Source organism: Otolemur garnettii, unplaced genomic scaffold, assembly GCF_000181295.1.
Source record: "Otolemur garnettii isolate 467f Iridium unplaced genomic scaffold, OtoGar3 scaffold00005, whole genome shotgun sequence".
NCBI classification, from domain to species: domain Eukaryota; kingdom Metazoa; phylum Chordata; class Mammalia; order Primates; family Galagidae; genus Otolemur; species Otolemur garnettii.
This window is the reverse complement of record NW_003852400.1, coordinates 1,340,857-1,350,082: the sequence shown is the minus strand read 5'-3', so window position 1 is coordinate 1,350,082 and position 9,226 is coordinate 1,340,857. Positions and strand designations below refer to the sequence as shown.

Genomic DNA, 9,226 nt, shown 5'->3' with positions numbered 1-9,226 from the left:
AAGAAGCAATTGCAGAGGGACAGTTTTGTTACAAGAAAATATATTGCTTATCTCTAGGCTCAATATATCCTACCTGCTAGACATAAAGAAAGTGTTCCTTGAAAGAGATGGGTAGGCACAGAGTAAGCAACAATGTCAGCCAAGAATCTGAATGCCTCATTCCAAAATACATTGCAGTGTGGGCTTGAAGTAGAGCATACCAACTCCATTTTCCTGAAGGCAACTATTTCTTCTACATTCCAAAAAAAGTTTTGATATTTCCTTTTTGCTAGTCAAAGAACAAATTATTATTGTTTGCCCCTGCATAACACTGGAAAGTAGATACCCCAAAGTCATCCCTAAGGGGAACCTCTCAGCCAGTTGAAGTTAAGGTAATAACACATAGACCTTCAATTTCTGCTTTCTTCCAATACTTTAAGGGGAAGGCAAATTGGACAATATTCAGTGAATCAAGGACCTACTTTATACCTTTTGTAAGTTCAGATTTTCTTTAAGTAGTTCTCAATATAATAAAAGTTCCCTGAGAAACATCTTGCTATTACTGAAATATCTATTTACATTGTTTGGATAGATTTTATTTCATCGGGATATATTTGAATTTGAGATGGAAAGCACAAAGATAAAACTAATTCTGTAACCAGAAACCAGAATCCAACAGAAGATACTTTATGTGATACAAAACATTTTTGTCACTGTTTCATTTCTTATTTAAAGTGGAAAAAAAAAGAAGGCAATAAGTTAAAAAATAAATTATCCTTCTTGACAGAGTGGTTATTTTATGTGGTTATTATAGTATAGCCCCCAAATCAAGAATCTTGTAGTTGGTACTGTTGCTTTTTCTGCAGTCTTCCAAAAGATTTAGAACATTGTCAAAACATGTTAATGTTTATATGAAAATGAATTCAGTAGTTAGCCCACTCTCTATAATGGACATTTCAGAAGAGAAACTCATCTTTTTTTACCCACCATAAAATGTTGCTGTTAATCCTTTGGAAGAATGCAAGGAGATATTTACAGAATACCTTTAATTAGTAAAAAGGAAAAAAAATGTTTCAAAATCTTTCTTTTTTTGTTTCCCATATCTGCCAGTGGTCTTTTATATTGAAAGCAGAGTGGTACAAAGATAACAGACAATAATAGTTCTGCACCATGCTACTCTTCTCTTAATCCCAATCAATTTAGTTTCTTCTTTTGCCTTTCAAAAGTTCCAACTCTGAGATACATGTATTTTGAGTTTAACTTCCTAAGTCTAGCATAAAACTAAACTCAATATTGCATGAGCATTTCTTTAAAAGATAAATCGATGTTTGCATTGTTTATAATCTGATAATAATATCAACCTCTGTGTTTGAAGTGTAGACTGCAAAGCTACCTCAAAGTGAATCAGTGTTGAGGTAAAAGCAGATTTTACCTGTCTGTGTATGTCCTGTTTGGTTCCTGCAAGATGTGTAATATTTTATGAACACATTGTATTTACCCAAAGTTTTTTTTTTAGATAACATTGTTAATGACCTTGAGAAGATGAAAGTTTCATTTCTAAAGATGGCGTTTCCTTGGTCATATTCTCTTAACCTACACCAGTCCAATTCATTAATGCTAGAACTAAGAAATTATATTAATTAATACTACACAACTTGGATGAATTCTGAAGTACAATGCCTTATACACCAGGACCACTCAAAAATACTGATTGATTTCTAAACATTAAGGATATTAAGGCAATGATGCTTAACAAAGTTTGAGAAAGTTCTTTTATATTTGAAAATAGAGTAAAAAGCAATGTGGTTTATTTTTTTATAGAGGCAAATAGGGTGTTTTCCATATGAGTTTTCTTAACCCTTGGTGTTTCTTAAATCTAAATACAGGGTGGCCATAAAGTTCATGTGCAATTTAAAGCAACATACAATTTTAAATTGCGCACGAACTTTATGGCCACCCTGTATTTTCTCCTGACTGTGTTAGTGGAAATAAAACATAATACAAATGTTTACTTAACCTGGTTAGCCACAAATTTCAAAAGTGGCATTCTGATGGCAGCTATTAAAAACACTTGATATCAGTATTGGCAAACTCTCCATCAGTTTTTAACCTCAGCTCCTAGTTTGACCAGAGTTCATAAACTGTTACATGGGCTTCAGTGCAGTAATGCCACCCTAGTGATTCAAAAGACAGCATGCACCTAATTTACACTCAGGACTTGGTTGGGTGTAAGGACCTGATATGTCATTTTAATGATACATTTAACAATAACTCTGATATCCCAGTGTGTGAAATAATTGGAAAAGGACACTGCCATGAAAAATGAGAACCTAAGCTTTGAAGAATTTACAAAGCTCACAATTTCTCATAATAGAGATAGACCTTGTATGTAGTGGAAAAATCTTCTGATAGCCAAGGAGATTGACTTCAAAGGACTCTTCCGGGAAGACTGCTTATTTTTATAAATAAATACCTTCCTACTATTTATTCTTATAACTAGAGAAAATATGTACCATTCAATCACTGCATGCATCCAAGCAATGGTAAAGGTAAATATGGTTTAAAAGTGATTAAGGTACATGCAGAGATGTCTGCTCTTCATTCCTTTAGGAGCAGGTGTACATCTTTAACATGTTGTACTTATTTATTAATTTTATTTTTTTTTGAGACAAAGTCTGTGTCACCTTTGGTAGAGTGCTGTGGGGTCACAGTTCACAGCAACCTCAAACTCTTGGGCTTAAGCAGTTCTCTTGCCTCAGTTTCCCAAGTAGCTGGGACTACAAGCACCTGCCACAATGCCCAGCTATTTTTTTGTTGCAGTTGTCATTGTTGTTTAGCTGGCTCAGGCCGGGTTCAAACCCACCAGGCTTGGTGCATGTGGCCAGCACCATAACCATTGTGCTACAGGCACTGAGCCATGTAACATGCTGTATTTAAAAAGGAATTCTTAGGGCTGTCAATATTGTAATGAATGTCAAGAAGTACTATCTAACTCCTACAGAAAGGAAAAAAGGGGAAAAAAGTACCTGAGGCAAATTCCTTCACCTTGACTGCCTGCCTGCCTTCCTTTCTTCCTTTTTGCCTTCCTTCCTTCTTTCTTTCATGAGCAATTTTTAAAGAACTTTTCAAGTAATTCATTCATTGTAAAATCACTTACCATGGAACTTAATTAACATTTTTCTTAAAAGGTAAACCTGTTGAGGATAAAGCAAATTTTAAATAAACTACCTAAACAAAGAATATACAGAAACTGAGTATAAAGGTCTATTATGTGTACCTAAGTATAGCAGTGTATAACAGAGACCTTTATTTGAACCAGGAAACAACGCCTCCTCATTCCATATTTAAAATAATGATAGGCTCTGTGCCTGTGGCTCAAGCGGCTAAGGTGCCAGCCACATACACCTGAGCTGGCGGGTTCGAATCCAGCCCAGCCCGCCAAACAACAATGATGGCTGCAACCAAAAAAGCGCCAGGTGTTGTGGCGGGCGCCTCTAGTCCCAGCTACTTGGGAGGTGGAGGCAGGAGACTCGCTTAAGCTTAGGAGTTGGAGGTTGCTGTGAGCTGTGATGCCACAGTACTCTAACCAGGGCAACAGCTTGAGGCTCTGTCTCAATAAATAAATAAATAAATAAAATATTGATAATTCATTTTTGTTCCTGAATAAATGATTCTATATCACATTGACTTAACTTGGAAAGAACTGAAATTTCATTTTATAGATGAACTTTATTACCTTTGAAGACATGGGAGTTTTTCTTTTAAATCATATTTTATTACCAGGGACCAAGAAGAAAAAAATAAATACAGTGCTTTTCAAGGGAAATTAAAGATCAAGATAAGATACAAAATTACAGGAAAATTGTTATTTGATATACCAGTGTTTTTCAACCCTTTTTATCTCATAGCACACTTGAACCTATAGTTAAACTTCTGCAGTACACTTAAAGTATGGTCAAAAGAAAAAGTAAAAAATAGAACATACTGTGCTTTGAACTTCTTTTGAAAATAATTTTATTAATGATCTTTAAAAATTTTCATGGCACACCTAAGATCTTCTAGTTGAAAATCCCTGCTATATACCAAAACACTAAATTCCTAACTCTTGAGTCTTAAAACGTAAGCTTTGTCCTTTACAAATGAACCATAAACATATATATAAATTCTCAGAGTTCACCCTGAATATGTTTTGTCACCCTCAGTGGAGTGTGGTGGTGTCATAGCTCACAGCAACCTCAAACTCTTGGGCTCAAGTGATTCTCTTACCTCAGCCTCCTGGGTAGCTAGGACCTACATGCTCCCGCCACAATACCTAGATTTTTTTTTTTTAGACAGAGCTGTCTCAGAGCTCTGCCCACCCAGAGCTGTCACCTTGGGTAGAGTGCCGTGGCATCACAGGTCACAGCAACCTCCAACTCCTGGGCTCAATCTGTTCTCTTGCCTCCACCTCCCAAGCAGCTTGGACTACAGGCCCCTGCCACAACACCCGGCTATTTTTTGGTTGCACTCATCATTGTTGTTTGGCAGGCCCCGGCTGGATTCTTATCTCACCCAACTTCATACTTCCTATACCCCTATGCTTCCAATATAAACACATTATAATTTTATTATATTGTTATAACTATGTTTCTATTATTCATCATCATTACAGTTATTCTCTTTGCCTCTTTCCTGTGTTGATACCCTCCCTCACAAAGTCCATGTTTTTTATTTTTTGTTTACTCTCTGCCATTTTTTTTTTATTAAATCATAGCTGTGTGCATTAATGCAATCATGGGCTACAATGTGCTGGTTTTATATACCATTTGAAATATTTTCATCAAAACTGGTTAACAAAGCCTTCACCACATTTTCTTATTATGTTCAGACATTTATACTCTACACCTAGTAAATTTCACATGTACCCTTGTAAGATGCACTGTAGTTGTGGTCCCACCAATTACTCTCCCTCCACCCATCCTCCCCCTCCCCTCCCTTCCCTCTCCCCTCTCCCCTTCTTCTTGGGCTATAGTTGGGTTATAGCTTTCATATGAAAGCTATAAATTGGTTTCTTAGTAGGGCTGAGTACAGTGGATACTTTTTCTTCCATTCTTGAGATAGTTTGCTAAGAAGAGTATGTTCCAGCTCCATCCATGTAAACATGAAGGAGGTAAAGTCTCCATCTTCTTTTAAGGCTGCATTATATTCCATGGTGTATGTACACCACAATTTATTGATCCATTCATGGGTTGATGGGCACTTGGGCTTCTTCCATGACTTAGCAATTATGAATTGGGCTGCAATAAACATTCTGGTGTAGATATCTTTTTTATAAAGTGATTTTTGGCCTTCTGGATATATACCTAGTAGAGGAATTGAAGGATTGAATGGGAGGTCTATTTTTAGATCCCTAAATGATCTCCAAACATCTTTCCAAAAGGAACGTATTAGTTTGCATTCCCACCAGCAGTGAGAAGAGTTCCTTTTTCTCCACATCCATGCCAGCATCTCCAGTTTTGGGATTTTGTGATGGGCTAATCTTACTGGGGTTAGATGATATCTCAAAGTAGTTTTGATTTGCATTTCTCTGATGATTAAGGATAATGAGCATTTTCTCATGTGTCTGTAGGCCCTGTGTCTGTCTTCTTCAGAGAAGTTTCTCTTCAAGTCCCTCGCTCACCCTAAGATGTGATCACTTGTTCTTTTTTTGCTAATACATTTGAATTCTCTGGTTATTAAACCTTTTTCGGGGACATAACCTGCAAAGATCTTCTCCCATTCTGAGAGCTGTCTGCTTGCTTTACTTACTGTGTTCTTGGCTGTACAGAAGCTTTTTGGTTTGTTCAGATCCCAGTAATGTATTTTTGGTGTTGCTTTAATTGCCCAGGGGATGTTCCTCATAAAATATTCACTCAGGCCAATTTCTTCAAGTGTTTTCCCTGCACGTTCTTCTAGTATTTTTTAATTTCAGGTCTTAAGTTTAAATCTTTGATCCAGAGAGAGTCTATCTTAGTTAATGGTGAAAGGTGTGGGTCCAGTTTCAGTCTTCTGCAGGTCACTAGCCATTTCACCCAGCATTATTTGTTAAATAGAGAATCTTTTCTCCACTGAATGTTTTTAATTGACTTATCGAAGATCAAATAACGGGTTAATTTCATGGGTTAATTTCATGGTTCGTTATTCTGTTCCATACATCTACCTCTCTGTTTTTGTGCCAGTACCATGCAGTTTTGATCACTGTCGATTTATAGTATAATCTGAGGTCTGGTAGCATGATTCCACCTGCTTTGTTTTTATTTCTGAGTAATGTCTTGCTATTTGAGGTTATTTCTGATTCTATATAAAATGAAGTATTTTTTTTTTGAGATCTTTAAAGTATGGCAGTAGAGCTTTAATAGGGATTGCTTTAAAATTATATATTGCTTTGGGTAGTATGGACATTTTGACAATCTTGACTCTTCCCAGCCATGAGCATGGTATGTTTTTCCATTTGTTAACATTGTCAGCTTTTCCTTTTCTTAGAGTTTCATAGTTCTCTTTATAGAGATCTTTCACATCCTTTGTTAGGTAAACTCCCAAATATTTTATCTTCTTTGGCACTACTATGAAAGGAATAGAGTCCTTGACTGTTTTTTCAGCTTGACTATTGTTGATATATATATATATATAAAGGCTACAGATTTATGAGTGTTGATTTTGTAACCTAAGACGCTGCTGTATTCCTTGATCACTTCTAAGAGTTTTATAGTAGAATCCCTGGTGTTTTCCAGATATACAATCATATCTGTGAAGAGTGAAAGTTTGATCTCCTCAGATCCTATATGGATGCCCTTGATCACCTTTTCTTGCCTAATTGCAATGGCTAAGACTTCCATTACAATGTTGAAAAGCAGTGGAGACAATGGGCAACCTTGCCTGGTTCCTGATCTGACTGGAAATGATTTCAATTTAACTTCATTCAATATGATATTGGCTGTGGGTTTGCTATAGATGGCCTCTATCAATTTAACAAACGTCCCTTCTAAATAGCCGAGCATTGTGGCGGGCACCTGTAATCCCAAGCTATTCGGGAGGCTGAGGCAAGAGAATAGCCTAGGCTCAGAAGTTGGAGGTTGCTGTGAACTGTGACACTATGGCATTCTACCGAGGGCAATAAAATGAGACTCTGTCTCTACCCAAAAGAAAAAAGGTTCCTTCTATACCAATTTTCTTAAGTGTTCTGATCATGAAAGGATGCTGGATATTATCAAAAGCTTTTTCTGGGCAGCGCCTGTGGCTCAGTGAGTAGGGCGCCAGCCCCATATACCAAGGGTGGTGGGTTCAAGCCCGACCTGGCCAAACTGCAACAAAAAATAGCCAGGCATTGTGTTGGGCACCTGTAGTCCCAGCTACTTGGGAGGCTGAGCCAAGAGAATCACGTAAGCCCAGGAGTTGGAGGGTACTGTGAGCTGTGATGCCACAGCAAGAAAAAAAAGAAGCTTTTTCTGCATCAATTGAGAGAATCATATGGTCTTTGTTTTTTAATTTGTTTATGGGATGAATTATATTTTAGGTTTACATATATTGAACCAAGCCTTGAGACCCTGGGATAAAACCCACTTGGTCATGGTATATAATTTGTTTGATGTGTTGCTAGATTCTGTTTGCTAGGACCTTGTTGAATATTTTTGCTCAATATTCATTAGTGATACCAGTCTATGATTTTCTTTTCTTGTTGGGTCTTTTCCTGGTTTGGGGATCAAGGTAATGTTTGCTTGATAGAATTGTTGGGTAGTAGTCCTTCTTTTTCTATATTTTAGAAAAGGTTAAGTAATATATGTACTAGTTCCTCTTTAAAGGTTTGGTAGAATTCTGATGTGAAGCCATCTGGTTCCAGGCTTTTCTTTTTAGGAACATTTTATATAGTTGATGCTATTTCAGAACTTGATATAGGCCTATTCAACATTTCCACTTCATTCTAACTAAGTCTAAGAAGGTGGTGTGCTTCCAAGTATTGGTCTATTTCCTTCAAATTTTCATATTTCTGAAAATAGAGTTTCTTGTAATATTCATTAAGGATTTTTAGAATTTCTGAGGAGTCTGTTGTTATTTTGCCTTTGTCATTTCTGATTGATGAAATTAGAGATTTTACTCTTTTTTTCCTGGTTAAGTTAGCCAAAGGTTTGTCTATTTTATAGACCTTTTCAAAAAACCAACTTTTAGATTTATTGATCTGTTGTATAATCCTTTTGTTTTCAATTTCCAAAAGGATCAGAGTGCATGAGAAATATAGCGTTAATGGGTGTTGGAGGAGATTAGGGTGAGGAAGAAACTAAAAACTTGGGAAACAAACACTGTTGCTTAGCCATGCCCCACCTCCCCTGGCTCCCTGGAATGCCTCACTGATTTTCACAACTTGATCTTTCTTCAGAAAAAGCTTAACAGTGTTTTCCTTCATTTCCTTGCTCTCCATCTTGTTTCACCACCTTGATTGTTGATAGGGAGTTCTTAAAATTTTTAAATTTAAGATAAACTGATAAAACTTAGAAATTTTTTTTATTTTTTCAGTTTTTGGCCAGGGCCGGGTTTGAACCTACCACCTCCGGTATATGGGGCCAGTGCCCTACTCCTTGAGCCACAGGCACCACCCAAAACTTACAAATGTTGTTTTAGAACAGGAGTCAATAAACTATGCTCCTTGTTTTTATAAATTAAATTTTATTGGTACAAAGCCATGCCCATTCATTTACATACATTCTGTGGCTACAGAGTTTAGTAGTTTTAGCAGAGACTTCAGGGCCCAGAAAAATGAAAATATTTACTCTCTGGCCCTTTACAGCAATACTTTACTGACCCTAATTAGGAGTAAAGATGTTTTCATGTAAATTAAAGTATCTTTTCAGATGAGATCACATGAAAGATTTGTTTCTACTTAATATTGTTATAAAATTTGTTCACTCAAGTGTTTGTGGAATGAATATTGATCAGATAATTTAAGAAATTACATATGCTTATTTGTAGTGAGACTAGTTCTTTGTTAATAGTCAACAAATGGGCTCCTTCAGTTCTCATATACCTTAAGTTGACAATTCTTGATTTCATATATACACATGAAATTTCTCTCTACACTGTTTTTATAATTTACACTTACATGGTACTTTGTCTAAAAAGTACACCCTGGATGGTGCCTGTAGCTCAGTGGGTAGGGCACTGGCCCCATATACCAAGGGTGGAGGGTTCAAACCCAGCCCTGGCCAAACTGCAACAAAAAATAGCTGGGCATTCTGGT

At 36.6% G+C, this 9,226-nt stretch overlaps 1 protein-coding gene, 1 non-coding gene and 1 pseudogene across 2 annotated transcripts in view; all 3 read left to right on the top strand.

Moving 5' to 3' along the window:
• The window catches only part of BCAP29 (B cell receptor associated protein 29), a 54,223-nt gene that overhangs the window by 25,673 nt on the left and 19,324 nt on the right, over nucleotides 1-9,226 (top strand). The window lies entirely within an intron of this gene.
• Nucleotides 2,555-2,653, top strand: LOC111722029 (annotated as a pseudogene).
• LOC111722027 lies at nucleotides 2,851-2,982 on the top strand. Its single transcript, XR_002770983.1, has one exon. It is a non-coding gene; the product is annotated as a small nucleolar RNA U109 (small nucleolar RNA).